Raw genomic sequence first — 23,182 nt, 5'->3', positions numbered from 1 at the left:
TACCGCTAACTTTCCTCCAGATTAAAGCATCATGCATGTCTTCCAAAGTAAGACAATGCATTTTTATCTCGCGAAAAGCCTAGATTACATTATAACGGAGCATAAAATCGCTATGCTCGAAGATTCGATTCGACACCTCTAAACAAAAACGAAGAGAATGATGTCAGGCTATAATGTAAGCCCTCAAAATCAGCTTTCCTCACTGAAGCGTTACTTTCCATTCAGAGGCAACGACCAGATTTATTAATGCATCCTGAAATCATTTTTTTTCGTATATAATTCAATTTCAGCTTCATTAAATCAGAATGAAGAAATGTATAATGAAGTAAAAAAATAAACTTACATTTTATAACGTCAAATTCGTGGGGAAATTACTATACACAATTTACACTCATAAAATCATACTTATATAATATCAAAACAGATTTCTGAAAATGCTTTCTTGAATAATATAAAATGGATTCCATTTACCGTTAAGAAATATTTCTAGGAATTCTGACTAATTGTTATTTGTTTTTTGTTATGGTCAGAAAATAATTTTAACCATGTATTACATTCCAGCAATTTCGCAGTCTATGCCTAATAACATTTTCAAGTTAAATGAGCAATTAAAACATTTTGTTGCATAAAAATGAAATATAAATGGTAAAATTCGAAATAGAAGTAGGCAGATAGGAAATTTTAAATCAAGGAGGGGGGGGGGAGATAACAAAAGAGGTGAAAACTCAGATAATTAGCCTATGAACGAGCAGATGAAAAGTTACATTTCCTGAAAGGAAAGCAAGCTTCAAATTGATTCTCGTTAGCAAATAATTCGTACAGCTCTTGCATATTTAAACAAAAGGTTTGAGCAATTAAATAATCGAAAAAATCTGAATCTGAAAGCTTTCAGATTTTATATTAAGACCAAAGGGGCTTTTGTTATTTACATATATATACACGTTTCGAGAGCATTTGTGCTAACGGCCCTTTGGGCTAAAAATATTTAAAAACATAATATCTTTAGCATTTCCGATTGACAGCCTCACGCGCTGGAGGTAAAAATATTTTATTCCGTACAATGTGTTGCCACTGCTCCCTTTGAAATAGTTAAGTTTCTTTATCAAATATTCGTGTAAGTTTAAAAAATACGAAATAGATAATAAAACAAATTCGAAATTCAAAATTCGGGCTTCCAGGTGCCCATGATCGTGTGGAGGACTACGTTATTCAAAATTTGATGGCTTTAGATATCTTTTTTTTTTCAATGCGAGAAACATACATACCTTCATGCAGATTTTTCATCATTTAACTTCTTTAAATATAATACATGACAGTAATATTTGGTAGCAACAATTTGAAAAGTGATACAACCGTTTATTTTATAGTGTACCGACGCAAAATGCCGTTCCGAGACTAATAGCTCTTCTGGGCTAACACCCTTTTGGGCTAATAATGAGTTTTCCATTTTTGCTCACGACTTTAAAGATTTACTCTACCAAATTTTGGCTTAAAATGATTTTAATTACTTGCATGTTTAGTCAAGATTTAATTCATGGTAGATCATAGTGGTTTTACACACGAATGCCAAGCAGGCTAACGCTGACTGTACGAAATGTACGTCGACTTTTTTTTCTGATATACTACCTGATAAAATTTCTGAATATACTGAATTATAATTTCTAAATTTAATTTCCCAAGATATTCAGAAAACTGGTTAGTTCTAAATTTTGAGAATGTAAGGAATTATTGTGCCTTCTTGTGAGTGTTCTCATGATGTAAATGGTCAGCATGCCAATGTAGTAACTGGAAGATTCGTGGTTCAAATTCTGGTAGGAACACAGTTTATATTTCACGTTTCCCAGCTTCGAAAAGTCTAATTATTTTTTACAGTGCTCCTGAACCAAAAGCATGAGAATAATAATTTGTCATAATTTAGATTTATCCAAGTCTAGTTCTTCATCTCACTCTCCCTCTAAAGTGGAAGAGAAAGTAAGGAACTATTGCGTGTTCTAGTAGTAATGAGTGCTTAGCGCATTCAGCTAGCAGGCTGAAGATCCGTGGCTCGAATCCTGGAAAAAAACCAGTTGCTTTCTCGTGTTTTGTTCTCCGAAATCTCTTAGAAACCGTTTTCTGTATCTTATAAGTGGTGATTCACTACATTTCATAAAATTAGAGTCGGTCTCAGGACATTTCAAAAAGTTTTACGTATTTCATAGCAAAATGCAAACTTCCTGCAGACGTGCGTGAATACATCTTTGGAGCATCGAATAAAATACTGAATTAAGGCAGTTAATAGAGACTTCACTTTGCACGATAGTTTGTCTTGTATTTCAGCTTAAGTCAGCCACGCTAATAAATAAGATGGTATTCTTCAGGCGCGGCACAAGGCGACATGCTGATTTGTCACATGCAACAAAACAAAGAAAGAGGGAAAATCCATTACTCTTTCAATCAAATAATCTTTATTACGCCATTAATTCTTAAATTGTATGGTCTTAATCAGATAAAACTAATCAGGTAAATAAATCAACTAAGGAATGTTTCATATAATTATTCATTATTTTACTTTGCGCCTGATAATTTTCACGAAGTATTATGGTCATTTCATTATATTTCGAAATGAAAGCCTTTGCAAAACAGAAAGTCTAAACCGTTTCATAACTGTAAATTTAACAGAAATAAGAAACTCAAGTGTAATTCAATTAGCACTCCTTGCTTTTAAAACACTCAAATGGCATCCATTTAAATAGAATGTAATAAATGTTACTTACATTCAGACTTGTAAGGAAATTAATTTCTGCCATTTTCCCCTTTTTTTTCTCTCTAGTAAAATATCTGATTCCTTAATCGAAAAACGAAATACAAACTGGTTGAAATTAATTCCCAGTTGTTTAATTAATAATTATTCAAACAAATAAAGCGTTAAATTGTAACAAATAAAAATAAGATATAGTAGTTATAGCTTTTTTTATTTATTCCCAAGAAAATATTGGTCTTTTTTAGAAAAATACACTTCTGGAAATTAAGATTCGTCTTGCCTTCTGTAAAAAATGTTGCAAAAGAATATTTATTTATTTTCATTTCCTGTAAAATGAAGATACTTCTCGCATCAGTTGCATAAATTTCTGTATGAATGCAAGGTAGAAATACAGTGTAATCTCCATTATTCAGGTGCAGATTATCCGGTTTGCGGAGTATCCGTGCATGGTGCCCACGAATGTACACTTAACGCTACGTGGGAGAGAGTGTAAAAAGCATTCCCTAATCCGAACATGCTCGGTAATGGAGATTTTTCCTAATATAGAAATTGAAGATTTGTCTAATTGTGAAAATGTCGAGACAGTAACTGAAATGTACGCCAAAAAATTTAAAATGTGAAATTTTTAGAAAATGTGGATCGGGAAAACAACGAGGAATGGTTTGATGGCGATTCGACTGAGCAGGCCTTTCAATGCTTGAGTGATGAGGATATTGTTTCAAATGTCACAAGAAACAGAGAGTGGTACTGAAAATACAAACGAAGAAGATACTGACAACTGCATTAGTCCAGAGACAGCAATGATTTCTATTGACACTCTGTTGCGTTTCGTCAATCGAATGGGATTCGAATATAAAGTATAGCACTTACAAAAATACGCAGTGAAATTCGACAAATATTTAAACGTTCTCAGAAGGTAAATTTACTGATTTTTTAAAGAAATAAACGCATACAATGTGCATGAAAATCGATAGTTTGCATTATCCGTGATTTTTAATTATCCGTGACTTGCTTTCCTTGCATTAGCCCGGATAATTAGAGTACACTGGATATAAGCCAGAAATTGGCTTATGAGCAGTAAGACAATTTCTTTCTTTTATAGTTTAACTTCAGCTTTGGTTTATGTGCACACGTCAGAATTATTATTCCAACGCGAAAACTCGACATTCTGTTAATATATCGCAAATTTTATTTAAACTTTTAAAATCCAAATTGAATATGTATGTATTCTCCAGCAAAAACGCATACGTAAACATAAAGATAAAAAACACAGTTGCGATTTGTAAGTAAATTTTACGGATGATTTTACTTAATTTATAATACTTTAGAACATAGAATAATTATAAAGTATACTCAGGACTATTATGTGTAGAATATCAGTAAGTAATAAAGTAGTACAGTCTAGTCGAAATATAAATTTTACAATAAAATCCAATAAATCTGTGGATATGTAACGATTAACGTTTTTATAATCCTCCTTACATTCAGGATCGTTACCTTTTCTCATAGTCGTTACCTTTAGGATGGAGTTATATATTGTTATATATTACAGCAAATCACTATAGGAATTTACCTTCGAAGAGATGCTTTCGTGGAGGACTTTTAAATGTAAACTGATTTTTATTCATGTTGCGCAATGACAAAAACACAAGAATTTCGAGTAGTCTTCCGAAGCCTTGAACTAGCCATTATTTAATAGTTTTATCCATTCGGGCAATGGCGGGCTCGTTGGATGTCGAATGGAAGTTTCCGTTTCTGAGTTATAAAAATAAAAGTGATGAGTTTACTGATCTGACATAAATAACGAGATAAGCAGGAAACAAAAGCAGGCATCAATACCTTAATTCATAGATCATTCCTGTATCTGCCCGTATATCGATATGTTCTCAGATACGAACAAGATATAAAAAAGGCGGTTTCATTACGCAATATGTAAGTAATACAAGAGACAGCAACTCATAATATGTACATAAAAGTTTAAATTTAGCCAAAATTATCTGAATCTCTTGTATACCTGAATCAAGATGTTTTCTTCCACTTTCCATTTCATTTTTCACAAAACATATAATATTTTATATAATATAATATTTTATATAATATAATATTTTATATATATTTTTCTTCGTCATAACTCTGTTCCCATTCTTTTCTTCATATGACATCCTAACCTTGAATTCGGAACGGAACCGTTCCTATATATTATTAACTATGCAGTTTGAAACTGGGAATATCACAAAGGTAATGCTTGCCCTTGCGTGTCAACAAAAAGGTCAAAATATAAACGCTAAATTTTATTATATTTATGAAATGCCTTCGCATATTTATTATGTCTTTATTATGGGAAACATTCATCTTATATACATTTCTGCCTAACAGGCACAAAATTTCTATCCAAAATTATTTTGAATAAAAACTGTCATCATCAGATGTGAAAACAGCATTCTTTTCCAACAAAAGGATATATTTCGAAGGTTACAAACACAAACTTTCAGTAAGAATTCATATGTGAAGACTTTGTATTTAAATAAGCAGCTTCTTACTTTTACAGTAAAATAAAATGGAGATTACTATGTTAGCAATTTATATCTTAGATAAATCTAAGCTCGAGAAGGTCAAAGGTAATTGTTGCTTTTCGTAATATCTTCCTTTTCACAAATAAATACCTATAAATAACACATGCTTAAGAAAGAATGAAAAGTTATTTCATTTCAGATGCCTTTCAGCCCTAATATACCCAATTCTATACGCCATACATTTATGGCGGCCAGCCAAATGACCGTAACTTTTTATTCGTAGAAAGCATATGAAATTTTGTATTATCTGCATAAACAAAACAAAGGAACTCATAAGTTTATTACTACTCTCACTGTTTGAACTTCAACAATGAAACCCATTTGGTAAAGCCTTTTAAAAATACGTATAAAATACGTTGGTGAAACTGTTTCTTTTCTATAATCTTTAATATGTTGCATCAGTATCGGATATGGTCTTGTATAAAAGAAAAGCATGCTGTAGAGACAAAATTTTAAATACATGAAGTTTACAAAAGTGTAAATATAAAGTTATCACCGCTGTTTACACACATGCTTGAAATTTAATTGTTACAAGAACTCATATATTTTACAGAAGAAGATCAAGAAGTAACGTATTTTTTTATCCTTAAAATTTTAATAGATAAGCATAACAAAATATAGACGTAATGAAATTCAACTTCAACATGTGAACAGAGACATTCGGGATATTTTTCATACCACGATACCAGTTTCTCTATACCTTGCACATGAAGTCCATTTTCTAGGCTTACGATCGTCTGAGAACAATCGATTGAAGCTTCTTCAAACGAACCGAAGTATTGGCCAGTTTCTGTATTTTCCGAAATACATGCCTTTTTTTTTATGCGTAACGGGTTAGCTTTTTCTCCTCATTTGCCAGGTTCTTCGCTACATATCGTGCACTGACTTTTGCAAAATTCATATCTTCATGCACAACCTCATACACTACACGGTAAGAAATAATGAGCTGTTCTATAAATGGACTCACGAAAATTTCAAACTGCCAGCTCAGAGCTTTAACAATGGGTAATTTATAAAACAGCTACAGATCGATTAGCTGCGATTTATACGGCCTTTCTCAGTGGAATTTTCCATTGTAAATTCAGACAAAAAAAAACTTAATCAATTTCTAGAGCAAACAAGTCCTTCTTCATCAAGAGCAATGAAAACATTAAAGCAGTTAACATCTGTTCGTCCTATATTCCTTGTCCCCCCTCGACGTATTATTTCTGTTAAACTTATAAGTGATCAATACATATTATATGTTTAAACCCCACTAAAGTAAAAAATAAAACAGAGATAATGGGTTCAGTAGAAAGGTATATGAAAGTGGAAGGATTAGACCAGAGTTTCCCATCTGTGCTTCGCGGAGTTCTAAGGGCTCCATGTGAACTTCCCATGGGCTCTTCGGCGGTTCCAAGAAAATAAAAACTGAATAAAATTTAAGGGTAAGGAAACAAAAATTAGAATAGAAATCAGAAATTTATATGTTACATTTTGAAATTAGTGAACATTAGTCATTAGTCAACTTGAATTTCGTAGCTTCTGTAGCAGACGATGTTTAGGCACTCCTTAAAACTATACATTCGAGAAACTCGTGGCTCATTCTTGATCCTTCGAGAATGCCTGGACTTCAATAAAAATTTTTCAAAACTTAACCCCATATAAATACAAATGCCTAGTCGATTTGGTGCTACTTCTCCATGAATGTTCATATTACTGTCATATCTAAGAAATTCTTCTGCGAAATTTCTGTGCACTTGGTTTCTGTGAGGTTTAATTGTGCAGCTAATATTTGTGGCTTAATAAAGGCAATAATGAAAACAATAAACTGTATAAAATCGTGATATTTTAAAAAGCAGACTATAGAATACTGTGCGAAAAATATCATTGTCTTTCCTCCTGCATGTTGAAGTAAGTTGTTTATCTGAAGGAAGATGAAACTGCATGCACACATTTTTAATGATCCATAACACTCTGCTGGCAATGGTAAAAACTGACATTGTCAAAACTCGGTATCTCATGTGGGTCAAATCATTGTACAATCATTGGAGCCGCAAGCTGCAAAAAATGGCATTTTCATATTTAATGATGTATTTAAAAAGTGACTAAATATATGAAATCCTACTTAATATTGTAGTTTTCTTAAACAGAAGAAAGATAAGGATATCCGGCATTTAGATGGAAACGACTAGTTTTTTTAATGATGGTATCTTTTCGATGCAACCGGATTTCGGACGTCTGGAGACATGCTGCTGGCACTAACAATATTCGGAATAGAGATCAGAAGAACAGAGATCAGATGAATGTGCATTTACCCTGGATCTCGCTGGATACTTGTTTTTCATTCGAAGAGAAAGGTTATTCGCACTGATGCATGCTAGCTAACATAGAAATCACGTACAATGCGAATTTGCGGTTTTTGGAGAACAGCGCAATAAAGTACTTGTGAAATTCGGTGATAACGATTTCACAGAATTTAGGTTTTATAACTGCGTCGCACTGAATTTCTTTTAATTCTGTTTTTAAATGTAAAAGAAATTTTCCCCATCCTTCCAGTGTGACTTTGTGGTGGAATTGGAAAGCACGTGGGGAAAGCATCGCTGATTTTTTCAAGTCTCTCGTTCCGCAATACAAAGGGCTGGTACCGTCTCAACGCCGGTTGAGAAAATACTTTTGAAAAGGAACTGTTCCACGGATCGTTTTTAACACCTAAGATAGTACATATGCTTCAATATTTGGTAGAATTCTAATTTTTATTAGTATATTTATAAGTATACATTTTTGCTATTTTCTGGGGTTAACCGATTGCCGCACGAATAAGATTTGAAGGCCCTTTGCAGCCCGAGGGCCTGGAGTTTTACAATACATGATAAAGAATGGATTTGTAAAATGACGTAATGGCGAAATTTTTAATAAAATAAACTAAATGAATCTATCAGAGGAAAACACCTTTGTTTTTGATGCAAATGCCAAATTGTATTTTATTAAAAGGCAACTTATGAACTGATCGGTGTGCGTGGAAAAAAGATGACTGAATGTTTTCAGTGTAAACAATCCCTACCCAGCTTAAATTAAATGGAAAACAAGGTTCTCATTGATTTGAGATCGCCCAGGAAACTAAAAATCGCGCTTCCGGATGAATGTCTACCGACATTTTGACAGCATATTAGATGAATTCAGAATTTGGCTTTGGAATTAAAATTAGAGCAGCGGTCATTTTCAAATAAACACGCCTGTAATACAGGGTACAGGTAACAAACGAATATACAAAATCCGCATCGTTGTAAAACAGGACACTCTCTAGCATAAAACAAGGAATTTTTGCATATAAATGCAACCACAAGTATATTATTAATTTTTAATTACTTTCATGTTACATCTTAATTTAGGCCTACGGAGCCACAATAATTGCATAATAGAAAATTAAATTGCGATTACTTTCTATAAAAATAATCAAAATTTCAGATAACGAGTGAACGAATATGTAATGTCTGAAATGCAACGCTTAAAGTTGTGGAACCGAATTTACTATTACTACTTTAATGCTGCTCTCATCAATAACGTAAAATATCTGTTCTAGCATCAAGTGGTGTGAGTTATTGAACACTAAAAGAATCTTGAGGTATGGTTAATTTTTTGACATATCATGGTGAGAATAAATCGAGATATTACGGTAATTACCACCTATATCTTTTACCTACCCCTATAATATTATTCTTAAACTTCATTAACTTATAAGCCATAGAGAGGTTTCGCTAGAAGAGTTGATTCTGAAAGAGGATCCTCGAGCCTCAAAGTTTGGGATCCACTGGATTAGATTATAGGTGCACCAAAATACCAGTAGCTGAATACATACTGACAGAAAAATAGCATTTACTCTGAATCTTAAATATAGCTTACAGTGTAATTGTAGTAAAATAATAATTTTGAAAATGCTTCTACATTTACTTGTTCTTATTTTACGATATAATATCGGTAAATCATTTTCTCTTTTATTCTATTAAATTCTTAGCCACAACAACAAGAATCCCATTAATAGTCTAATTATTCTTTAAATAAAACACCAAAGACTAAAATTCGTGAGCATTTCCTATTAATATGAAAAGTATCAGGCGAAAACACAACGCGCAACAAGTGTTAAACGTATAATTTTTAAACTAAAGTTTTCTGTTGAAATGAAAATACCTTTCTCCGTAGGAAAAAAATGCGATAAAATTTTCCAATGAGTGCACAATAAAACAACTAATATAAAGAGATTGCTTCATTTCAAATTGATATCTACGAAAACAACCACAGGAGAAAGTTGAAATCCATTTCAGAAGGAAGCATGGCATTTAAATTCCTGAATTTAACCACTATGCTAGGAGAATCAAACCTCTTCTGATGCGACCGATAACATCGCAAGTAATGACAGTCATCATATCGGTCTGTAATCTCCAGCTCACCATCACGATCTTCCTCTTACAGCGGGGGCGGGGATGGGTTGATCAAGTTATTCGATATGCCGGTCACGTTCGGTGGGTAAAATGGGATGCCTTTTTTTTCTGGAACATTGCACTCTCTCTTTCTAGATAGTTAGATGTAGGCCAACGCACCAGTCCCCGAAAAATTTAATGATTTCCTGCAACTTGTGCAGAGGGTGTTTCGACATCGTTCTTTCCATTCCTTTCCTCGTTTCTTTGTTTCCTCAGCGAAAATGACAACTGTCGCGGTCCACGCTTTCCCATACTCATCCCACCTATATCCAATCTTCAAATTTTTCCCAAACAGTTGTTTTGATTTGGGAATTCTAATTAAGAGGGAGATAGATATTAATCGATGTTGAGTTCATAATAACTTCTCAAGCGGTTCAGTGAGTTCTATATTCTATAACATTTGACATGTTTTGTCTTCTGCCGTTTTTTCTTTCTTAGACTACCTATAACTTGTAAAGATTTTGCTAAACTTCTCTTTTGCATTCTCTAAGATTATTCACAGTTTTTCTCACAGTCTACTAGAACATTGCCCTAACTTTATCACAATTATTTAGCTTCTTCAAATTTATTTATTTTTCAAAATAGTTTTTCCAAAACATGTTTTTCACAATGCGCTAAAACCGCTGAATTTAAAATATTTAATTATTTTGTTACTAAACACTACAACTTATTCCATTCGTTAAACGGAAGCAAACTAATTATTCACTTGAACATCATTTTTGTGGCAGTTATTTTTGGATTTCTTTTAGGATTTATAATCCAGGTAATTCGATCTTCTTTCCTTTTATAAATTACTCATTTTCAATGTACCACATTTATTCAGGAACAGAACAACTGCGCCAGAAGTTTTTCGTAATTATTTTTGTTTATTAATCAGTTTAAAATTCGTAATTTATCTAAATTCATTACTTAGCAAATTTTAGGCTTAGCAACAGGATTTTGCCTCTAAACAGAATGAATACATTTTTTCATTTCAAAACTTTTTATTGCTCTACTTCAGGGTTTCTTAAACTTTTTCAGACGCGACCCTTTTTATCACTGAGATTTTTTTGCGACCTCCAGCACCCCATAATATTTACAAAAATTTTATGGGACCCCATAAGTATTGCGCAAATCCAACACACGCGTGAGTGAAACTGTCAATTTTTTCACTTGTACTGCAATACATTATTGCAGGTTTCATTAATTTATAGTTTTAAGACATAGAAGAATGTGAAAATTTTAAATAATCAACAGCCGAAATGACAGGGTCACGTCCAAAGGCGAGGAAAATGAACGTTTATATTATAAAAGAATGCGTCTTTTATAATATAAACGAAAAAGCGAAACGTTTTCGCTTTTTTCTTTATCTGCACTGTCTTATCTTTATCAATTTTCAGATACATTGAGTAAAAATATTTGTAAAAATTATTATAATGAATTAATAAAATATCAAAACAGCTAAAATTTTTGGCGACCCCCTGCTGCAGGTCCCGCGACCCACAGTTTAAGAAACCCTGCTCTAATGCTACAGATTTCAAAAACTAACTGCTCTTTTTTTCTTAACTGAAAAAAAAAAAAAAAAAAAAAAAAAACTTTAATAATAAAATTGTCATTTTTTATTTTTTTTTCATACGTTGGGTTCTTCTGTTTCGCATATTTTAGAATTCGGTCCACTTACATTGAAAATTAATTTCTATTTTAAGATTTTTTGCTTGTTTATCATTTTGACGCTATATATCTTTTAAAATTTTAACCCGACTTGTAGAGAATTTACACATATTTGTATTTTTTCACGTATTAGATTGCTGTATTTGCAAGTTTTTGTTTTTCGGACTCCGTCTGCTCAAAACAATAATTTTATGCTATTTTAAATTAGTTTATGATTTTGAGGCTATAATTTTGCAATTTTTTGCACAGCTTACTGCGGCCTGTAGGGGATTGGTCTAATTAGAGATACGCATTACTTTGATTGCTTTCCTGAGATTAGTTTGTGTCCTTATTGAGTCAGAAAAAGTCTGATTTATTGTTGTACCACATTGTTGTCATTGCACATTTACATTAGTTCCTTTAACTACCCGTTTTAGTTTGGTTAGTTCTTAACCGTAAACTGCTTAACGTATAGAACAGTTTTATGTTGATATGAATTAATATATTCGAACTTATACCCTAAGCGTTAACGAACAAAACTTATGTGTCTTTAAAAAATAAATAAAGTACTCATAAAAGTAAATAAAAAGTTTTTATAATAAGATTAGTGCTGTTACGAGACGTAAAGAAAATAAAGGCAAAATATATTTTCTATCTTAAATTTCTAAATTAAATAATTTTGGATTACCTCCTTTAATTTTTATTAATAATTAACAAATAAAGTGTGTCACGCAGTTGAAAAAAATTAAAAAATGAACCAAAAAGAAAAAGAAAAGAAAAAAAATCTGAAAGGGTTTAGATTTTACATTAAGGCGATTTTCAACGTTTTTGTGTGTTAACTTTATTTATTAAATATCATGTTCTTCGCACTTCAGTCATAAAATTCAGTTCAACAGCAATAGTTCAAAATAATTTTAAAATGAGCATATCTTTAGAATTTCCGATATACAATCCCCCTCGCTGGAGATATTTTTTTTTTTTTTTTTTTTTCGTAGAGTGTTGCCATTGCTCGCTTTTAAATCGTTGAGTTTGTTAATCAAAAATTCGTTAAAGTTTTACAAAATATGAAACAGATAATAAAACAAATTCCAAGTTCCAAATTTGGGCTTCCCATATTCGTGTGGAAAGGTACGTTATTCAAAATTTGATGGCTCTAGGTACCATTGTTTTATCCCACTGAGAGAAACTTCCCTGCATTTATGCAGATTCTTCATTATTTAATTTCTTTAAATATAATACGGGGCTATAATATCTGGAAGCAACAATTTGAAAAGTGAACCGACATTTCAACGCAAAATGCCGAAACGAAATTAATAATTAATAGTCCTTCTGAGCAAATTTCCCCTTTGGACTAATAAAATGATTAATGAAATTTGATCATTAAAAAACATTTTAACGATTTTTAGAACAAAGGACCAACTTTCCTAGAGCGGCTATTAATTTCTTTTTCTTTCGAATTTGTCATTTTGCGTCGTCCACTATAAAATGGCGTTTCACTTTTCAAATTGTTGCCACCAAATATTAGAGCCCTGCATTATATTTAAAGAAATTAAATATTGGTGAATCTGCATAAATATATGTATGTGTTCTCGCATTGTGGTAAAACAGTGGTACCTAGAGCCCTCAAATTTTGAATAACGTAGTCCTCCACTCGAATATAAGCATTTGAAAAAGCTCAATAAATAAAGGTAACACACAAAACGTTAAAAATAGCGCCCTTTTGGACGCAATATAAAATCTGAAGCTTTCAGATTTGATTTTTTTAAAACTTTTTATTAAAATTTTACTTTTTAATCATTTATCTTTATTATTTTATACTTACATTCATTTGCTATTTCTCTCTCTTTTCTTTTTTTTTAAAACCCAGAAGGGCTATTAATCTAGAAAAGGCGTTTTGCGTTGAATCACTTTTCAGATTGTTGCCACCAAATATTAATTATTTTTAAAGAAACTAAATAATAAGAAAGAGCAAGAATATATGCATGTTTCTCGCATTGGAAAAAAACAACGGTACCTAGGGTCATCTAATTTTGAATAACATAGTTCTCCACCCGAACATGGGCACCTGGAAGCTCGAACTTGAATTTGTTTTATTATATATTACATATTTTGTAAATTTAAAAATAACGAAATTTTGATTAAAAAAACTCAGCTCAAAGCTAGCAGTGGCAGGAAACAAAAACCTTTTTATCTCCAACCCGTGATGCTGTCTATCGGCAATTTTAAAGATATGCTGTTTTGAAATATTTTAGCCCAAAAGGGCGTTGGCCCAAATGCTCTCAAAACGTGTGTGTGTTTGTAAATGGGAAAAACGCCCGTATGGGCGTAATATAAAATCTGAAAGCTTTCAGATTTTATATCTTTTGTTATAATATTTTCAATATCTTGATTACAGCTGTTTTTCCCATGAACTGTAAATTTCATAAAATGCTCGTGCCTTCTTTTACAACTTGGAAAAATAGCTTTCAGAAATTTGAAACACTTAACATTATTAAATCTTACAAATTTAGATCTTATCAGAAATTTCTTTTCGTTAGTATTACAGCATATCTTTAGTTCGTTAGTATTACAGCATATCTTATATACTTATCTTTTCGTTAGTTATTTAAATTATAAATTAATAATTAGATACGCAAAATATATCCGAAGGAATATTCAAAGTCAAGCAAAATATAAACATACGAGGGGGTCGTTTTGGATGGGGTCATAGAAGAGTCCTTTATACTGTAACAAGTATTTATTAACAGGTTACACACGGACATTAGATTTAACTTTAAGAAAATTTCAGAACAAGAATTTGATACAATCTATCGGGTTAGACACTTGGCTTTTACTAAAGTCCTTCTCTGGCTACTCACCAGAGGTCGCCTTGTTGCCACAGTTAGTCCAACAGTTTATGTTTATATTTATGTTATAAGGATTTATATTTTTTAACAGTTTATATTTATGTTATGTTATAAGGATTGGTTACAAACTCCCCGTCTGGCTCCGCCGACGTTCCGGCAAGAAGACAGAACTGGAAGATTTGGGAGCTTTCGTACTATTGTCCATAGTCTCAAGATTTTTGATTATGTACAAGGGGACCTCTCTTTGAAGCACTGTCCGGAACCACAAGTTCTTGATTAATTCGGAAATGCAAAATAACTTTTGGCCGTCTACTTCTCTTTCTGAGCGGGAGAATGGGAGAAGAGAACGAGTCTTTGAAATTGTGATCGACAGTCCTCAGCTCTTTTCCAAACATTAGGAATGCTGGTGTATGGCCTATAGTGTCCCAGACGGCCGTATTCATAACGAAGTGAATAACAGTTTCGAATGCCAGTTGTCATGCGCATCTCCTACAAGGATTGCAAGACGAGGTTTTAACTCTCTATTTTTTTGTTCCACAGGATTTGATTGAGGAAAGTAAACTGGTATCAAGTTTTGATTAATATTTAATGTGCAGCAAACTTGTTACATGACGGCACTGATAAACTGGGTTCCGTTATCGCTGATGATTCTTCGTGGAATGCCGCATGAATACTTCTTCGATGAGGGTTATAGCGCAGTCACGTGCTGTAGCTTGAGCAAGAGGAAATAATTCGACCCATCGCGTAGCAGATGAATTATCGACAATGAAGATCCATTGTTTTTTAGTGTCAATTTTTGGCAGTGGTCCAAACAAATCGATAGATATGATCTCAAAACGTTGAGAATAGACAGGAATTCTTAGCATTCCAGCTGGCTTTTGGTTGGTAGTCTTGTAGCGGTTGCATTCAGGACAGCTTTTCACATAGTCGGATATGTACTTTTTCGTACCAGTCCAATAATAGCGTCTGGCAATTCGTTGGACTGTTTCTTCCTCTCCGTAATATCCAGTCATTGTGTCTTCATGGTGCTTTCGCATGTTGGATTCACGGTCGGCAGTTGGAATTACTAACTGATCTTCTTCTGAATCAGAGTCAGGGACATATCGGTTGAGAACACCTTGATTCATTAAGAATCCCCGTTCGGTCAAGTTGGCATATTCTTCAGTTTTCTGCGTGGATTCGAAACTTTCTATAATCTTTTTTAAGTTTTCATCTTTAAGTTGGAATTCGCGCATGTCCTTTGGACTTCTTGTAGGCATGTCCACTATATATACACTGACTACCAATAAATATTTGGACACGTATACAAATGACGATATCTGCGGTCCTAAGGTACGACACGGACTCCGCCGGTATATATCGTGTAGGAAACAGCATCGGCTTTAGTCGCATGCAAGATGCCTCGCAGTTCGGAGCTCTTTGATTTCGGGAAAGGTATAATTATCGGGTATCACAAATGTGGCCGATCCTTAAGGGACATATCTAGCAATCTGAAGTACCCAAAATCGACAGTGGCCTATGTGATTAAAAAGTGGAAGGTGAACGGTGATTGTCCGAATGTGCCCCGCGTCGGCAGACCAACGAAACTGGGTGATAGAGACCGACGAGTGCTGTCCAGAGAAATTCGGAAAAACCGCACCCAACCGATGGCCCTCATCCGCGAGGAGTTGCAACAGGCATCCGGGAGTATTATTTCAATGAATACCATCCGTAAGGAAGCACATCTGCTTGGTTTTCATGGTCGTGCTGCTGCTCATAAGCCTTTGATCACAAAGTCCAACCGCGCTGCTCGGTTAATGTGGTGCAAAGCACATCGAAATTGGACCGTAGATCAGTGGAAACGGGTTCTTTGGAGTGACGAATCAAGGTTCACCCTTTACCGTTCGGATGGCAGGGTTTGGGTCTGGCGTCTACCTGGAGAACGTCTCCTGCCAGAATGCATTGTGCCAACAGTCAAGTTCGGCGGAGGTGGAATTATGGTCTGGGGGTGTTACTCCTGGTATGGGCTGCGACCCTTGGTAAGCTCAACTCCGATGCCTACTGCACTATTTTGGATGACAATGTGCTTCCTACGTTGTGGCAGTTTTACGGGTTGGACCCCTGTTACTTTCAGGACGACAATGCCAGTTGTCATGTTTCAACGTTAACCAAGACTTGGTATGGTGCCAATGGAGTTCATCGAATGGACTGGCCTGCCCAGAGTCCAGATCTGAACCCTATCGAGAACCTCTGGGACGAGTTGCATCGCCGAATTCAGGGGTGCACTATCCGTGCAAAATCGGTGAAGGAACTTCTATGTCTTTCTCCAAGCCGAGTGGAAGAAAATACCACTAGTGTCATACAAAGACTGTGGAAAGTATGCCCCGGAGAGTCCACGCTGTAATTACCTCTCGTGGAGGCTCTACCAACTATTGATTTTGAATAAAGTTAGTTTTTCTTTTCTATCACAGGTGTCCAAATACTTATTGGTAGTCAGTGTAGTTTTGAAATCTCGCAAGGTGAAACTTCATGTTCGGAGCTTGGACGGGTCAGCATGTCAACGATGACGTTTGCTATACACGAATGTTTTATTTTGTTCTTTGAGAATAGAAATAATTAACGGAAAAGGATTTTATCGATGTTATTTAAACTGTGCCATTTCTAAGACCTGTAAAATACTTCCTTTTAAGGCAGAGAGTGTTTTTTCATACATTATTTTGACACTGTGTTACTTTTGATACAACTAACTTTAGTATAGTGATATTCTGTGGTAAAATGATTACAAATCTTTTCTTGGTAATGTGACCTCATTACAACCTTCTAGTTAGTGCCATAATAAAGTGCTTTTTCATCGAAGAATTTATTTTAAGTGAAACAAGTCACCATGTCATTTTTTGCTAAAGGAAGTAAACAAGATATGTGTCTTCTAGCAAATGAACTTGGGGTGAATGTTACGGAACAAATGACAATAGTTGATTTTAAGGATGTCATTTTAATGAGTAAGGGATATAATGAAGAGTTCACTAAAGATCTACTTTTTAACATTACTTCGGAATGAAAAGAAATTGAGGAACGCGAATATAACGAAAGGAAACTGATAGAAGAACGCAAACACGATGGGGCTACTTTATGAGAAACTCGTTTTGGATAGGGTCATAGAAGAGTCCTTTATAGTGTAACAAGTATTTATTAACATGTTTAAGTTACACACGGACATTACATTTAACTTTAAGAAAATTTCAGAGCAAGAATTTGATGCAACATATCAGGTTAGACACTTGGCTTTTACTCAAGTTCTTCTCTGGCTACTCACCAGAGGGCACTCTTGTTGTCCAACAGTTTATGTTAAAGGATTGGTTACAAACAAGATTTAGAGAATAGCAAGACGTTGGGTTCTTCACCATTGTCGGAGAAAGGCTTTGTTGCCAACAGCGAAGAAGCTGCTAAATATTGTATTGTCGCTAATTGGAAGAAAAAAGTCATCATATGTCGCTTTTGAGTATTTTTAATACGGAATACATTTAACCGATTCCTTTTCCAGATTTGATCGATAACGGTGGCTGTTAAAAGGGTAATCGAATACTTGAGTATATACTATATGTGTGTGTATGTGTGAAAAAAAAATTGAGAAATTTCAAATAAAGATAACATATATCATTAAAGTAGCGCAGTATGCTGCAAAATTAATTGAATAATCAAGAGATAATAATTAAATCAAAATTAAATTGAGAAAGGGGAGAAACTCTCCAATAGAAAATATACTCAAATCAAAATTAAAACAAAAGCAATCCAAAATGCAACAAAAAAATTCAATAAAATTAATGAAACATAATAAATTCATATAAAACATGAAATATATAATTGTTGAAAAGTCCTTGATCTTTTTCAAGGAGCAACCAAAGAATTTTCAACAAAGCCATCTTTATGAATTATATCTGGATGATCGCGAATTCTTGAAACACTTAAATTCAAAATAAAAACTAAATACCAATTAAGATTATTTAATTAAAATAATCAAAAGTACTTTAAAAGTGCAACAAAGTAAAATATTTTAAGTGTGTTTAATGTAATTAATCAGCATGGGTTTAAATGGTTAGATTTAATCATCATGGATTATTAATCTAATTTTTTTTCAATTAATTGATTCAGTTTTATTATAAATTTTTCTTTCAGGCATATTGCCTTTTTATTTATCTTTAATTTATTTAATTTTTCTGGCAATAAGCCTTCCTTGTTCATACGGTTTTTCATATTTCCCTAAATTTACTTCCTTAAAATTTTGACTTGAAATATTTTACATTTAGTTTAATCTGTCTGTTTTGGTTTACAGAAATTTTTAGCAATTCTACTTATTCTTGGATTGGAAATTTATTTAGCACATTGCTTTTTATTACCTTCTGTTTTTTTTTTTTTTTTTTTTTTTTTTTTTTTCAGTATTTGTTTTGTGGTCTCGTAAGAGTAGATTATATCATGATGATTAATTAAATTTAAAATATCTTTTAAAATGTTTTTATTTTGTCCCACTTCTAAATCACTTTGATTCTTTTAATTAAATAACCTGAATTGGAACTTAGTTTTTATTTTTAAGTGAAATTTTTCTAAAGTGTTCAAGCATTCACAGTCACACAGGTATACGCATATTTGATTAAGATAGTTTTTGAAAGAGGAAATTTTACTTTTAAATAAACATACATAAACCCAAATAACACTCCCAACTACCTATATCTAGCTTTATTTTTGATGGGTCTCTTCTTTCTTCAGCGTAATGCATCTCTTAGAGACAAATATCGCTTACGATTTTATCCACTACATATTTATGCAACATTTCTGGACAAGACTGACAATATAAAATAATAAGCAATATATAATTATTTACGACTGTCGTAATAATATGAACTGCTGTCGTAATAATATATTTACGACAGCAGTTCATATAGTTAAATACTGAACTACTGCTGTTGTAAACATGATTCGGATTCCTCCAAACTAATTTTACACTACCTGGTTGTCTAGCAGTTAAAGACTGTTGAACATGGAGCTTTCGTCTCGGATTCGAACCCATGTGAGCGAGATGGCTGCTTGGCTGCGTCTTGTGGTTATCTCATGCGCCACTTAGAAAGTTTCCATGTAAGCATATTCTAATTACCAAACAAATCAAACGAGTTTCTTACTTACATTGTTACGGTTATGTTTGAATTTACCACTTATACAACACACTTCCTTTAATGATTCCCTTAACTGCAGGAAAAAATTAAAGTATCTGCGATTGTTCGACAATATATAGTAACACCAGAACGGATGTTTTACCTTTTGTTACTTGGCAAATCAAATCTCAAAAGAATATACTCAGAAGAACAGATGCGCAGAGAACGACACTGAACACAGTTCACTGACTTCGCCTAGGACTACACACGTATGCAACATACAGGAAGAAAATTATTGCCGTGTATGGCACCACTGAAGAAATGGCATCCGTTTTTACATTATTAAACAATATTTTTAATTTATTAGCCCCTAGGTCGCTAGTCACGAAAGGACACTTTGCGTCGATTCATTAAAAGCGTTGAATCATTTTTCAAATTTTGTCCATCAAATACTATAGCCCTATTATATTAAAAAAATTAAATAATACAGAAGCTGTATTTCTCGCATTGTGAAAAAACAACAATAAATTAAAAAAAATATTTTTAATAAATTTACTTTCTTAACATTTTTACTTTAAATATTTTTAATTTAGTTTAAGATGTTTATTTTGGTTCACAAAAATTTTTAGCAATTCTGCTTATTCTTCGATTAGAAATTTATTTAGCGCATTGCTTTTTATTACTCTCTTTTTTTTTCGGTATTTGTTTTGGGGTCTCGTAAGAGCAGATAATATCATGATGATTAATTAAATTGAATAAATCTTTATATATAAATTTTGAATATAAATTTTAAATATAAATTTTGAATAACGTAGCCCTCCACCCGAACATGGGCCCCCGAAAGCCCCAATTTTGAATTTCGAATTTATTATCTATTTCATATTTTGTAAAACTTTAACGAAGTTTTGACTAACAAATGCAACGATTTCAAAGCTACCAGTGGCAACACTGCATGAAAAAAAACGTAATTATCTCCAGCGCACGAGACTCTCTATTGGAAATTCTACAGGTATGGTGTTTTTAAATATTTTAGCCCAAAAGAGCGTAAGCCCAAAACGACTCTCGAAATGTGTAAATGAAAAACAAAAACGCTCCTTTGGGTGTAATATAAAATCCGAAAGTTTTAAGATTTTTTTCTTTTTTTAATTTTTAAAATTTATACGAGTATTATTTTGTACATGAAAATAAACAAAACAAAACTCAGCATCAGTGAAGAAAAAACACATTAAAAACAATGGTTACTATGAAACTATTTAGTACAGTATTTTTGTTGTTTTACAAAAGGCTGACTGGATTTCGTAATATTTCATTATGTTATGTTCTTAATCACTAACCGATGAATGACAGACAGATTATTCTAAAACTGCCTCACCCAATGACAGCAAAAATGCAAGAAAATGCTCATTGTTTTCAGTTAGAAAGACGAAACAACAAACAATCCTCTTAAGTATAACAATAAAGGATATTACTTGAAACAGATTACTTCCGCCAGTATTCCGAGTTTTTTTTCATGCACAAGTGATTTAAAATGTACTCAAATAACGCAATATTTTTTCATTCAAGAAAAATCATAGGAATTAATCCTCCGCAGTTTTTTCATACATGTATATAAAAAATTAAACAAATTGTAGCTTTTTACGAAAACATGTGAAATCATAAGCCTTACAAATGTTCTACGACACTCTAAGTTAATGCTTTATATTTAAAGATGATCTTTTTTTTCCTATGAAATCTGCCTCCTCCCATAAATATCAGTTATAAAACATAATACACTTTATCATATTTTGTGATTTTTTTTTTTTTTTTTTTTGCTACTTCTATATGTATTAATTTGCCATTGTTTTGGTCACTTATGTATCATAAACTTACACTCGGCAACAGCTGTCTCATGGAATAACATGAAAATAGGATTAAAACATAAAATTCTTCATATTATATAAACACTTTTACAGTATACTTTTAAACCTGATTTTGAAATAAATATTTAAGTCTTCTATTCTGAACAAATTCATTCTATTACAACATGACCCAATACAATCTGATAAATCAATCTAATCAATGACAGATTAATAATAATCAATGACAGATCATTGCCGTCTGTCATTAGTAGTAGTCCATCATAACCGTAACTCCAGCCTTTTGATAGCATTGCAAAGTTTTTGCTTTCACAACATAGACATTTTGCGTGGATAATTATATTATTTGATACATTTTTTTAAAGCAAAAAATATTTATGAATCAAATTCTATTTTAAAAAGCTTTTTCACTCAAGTGAAGAATAGCAAAATAGTTTTAAAAGTAGAACAAGCAGTTTTCTGGACGGATTCCTTTAGAAAGGAAAAAGAGAAAAGCGATAATATAGTGTTTAAATAAAAACAACCTTTTTATTTAAACAGCGACTAAAATCAGCCAAATACAAAAATTATTTTAAATTAAATTTTCAGTTTACCTGCATTTTCTCATGAAATAAATATTTCTTTTACTAGCATATGGAAATCACGTTAGATTCTAATCATTCAATTTTTTCACTGTGTATGACTTGGATTGCCAGACACATTTTTTTCCATTAAAGTTTATACCCTCACACATTCGAAAAATTGGTAAAATTTGGAACCGTTAAAGCAGGCGGTGTAGTAAAAATTGCATTACTTGTTGCTGTCTCGATGACTGGCACCAGTTCTTAAAATAGCATCTCTACGAAAGTAAGCAGAAATTAGAATTATTGTCATTCACTGACGATTAATGCACAACGCGTTTATTTTTTAACTGAATGGAAACTATCATACCCACTGTAAAATATCTTATGTTAATTAGCCAATTATTATGATTTCGATCTTTACTACTCCTTTTCGTATTCCTCACCAGAAAGCAAATTAATTGTTTTGTTTGCAGTTTTACGCCACCGATACGTTAAGTCTACACGCCGCTAAATTATTGAGACATATTAGTATTTAACTGAATAGTTCTTAGACTGCTGCTCAACGTTTAAATTTATTTATTGTTCTTATTTTAATCTGCATTTCCAAGAGCTGTGGTTGTTGAAGCATAAGATCGTGCTTTATGTTTGACTTCTGTTTAAACAAAAAGTTTGTTTTTATAACCTTTCTCAGACTCTGTCGTTCTCTAGCAGATATATCGGTTACTCCTTTCATGTCTGTTAGGGTTATAAGTCTAAGTAGCATTACCAGATCAAGTGTTGCCCTACAAGTGGCTCCTAAATAAAATACGGACCGTGTCGCAAGGAGAAGCAACATTTAATCTGTTCCCGCCCCAAATATTGCAAGACTGCAAGCTTTAGGAAATTAGATGGAAGGCTACTTTCGATGATCGAAGTTCGGTAGTGACCTTTTTAGAACAAACAAATCTCAGACACATTTTCTTCTTTACCCAGTTGCAGAATTACAGAAGGTCACCACAGCAACCGCTGCGTTTCGAGGATTGGCAATAAGATGGTACAAAGGCAAAGGCGAACTTTCGTTGGGTGAAACAGGCAGTGAAAGTTATAAGTTTGAAGTGTTTAAATCCGCTCTTGTGAAAGCATTTCCCATGGTGAAAAATATGGCAAAACTAGAAGCTGAACTTTTTCGTAGATATCAAACTAAGGCTGGAGAGTTAACACTCTGTTTTGAGGAAAATCCAAGTAGAGAACTTATTATATGAAATGAAACCCGATGCGTAGATTATCGAAATAATATTTCCTAGGTTGTTGCCTCAGATTCAGGATTTTGTTGAGTTACGAAACCCTTGTACGCTAGAAAAATTATTCGAGTTAGCGGTGAGTCAATGAATGCGCTCACAGTCGGATCTGAGCAGA

Source organism: Stegodyphus dumicola, chromosome 6, assembly GCF_044657685.1.
Source record: "Stegodyphus dumicola isolate Sdum_Otavi_A_Nest chromosome 6, ASM4465768v1".
NCBI classification, from domain to species: Eukaryota; Metazoa; Arthropoda; class Arachnida; order Araneae; family Eresidae; genus Stegodyphus; species Stegodyphus dumicola.
This window is presented reverse-complemented; position numbering follows the sequence as displayed.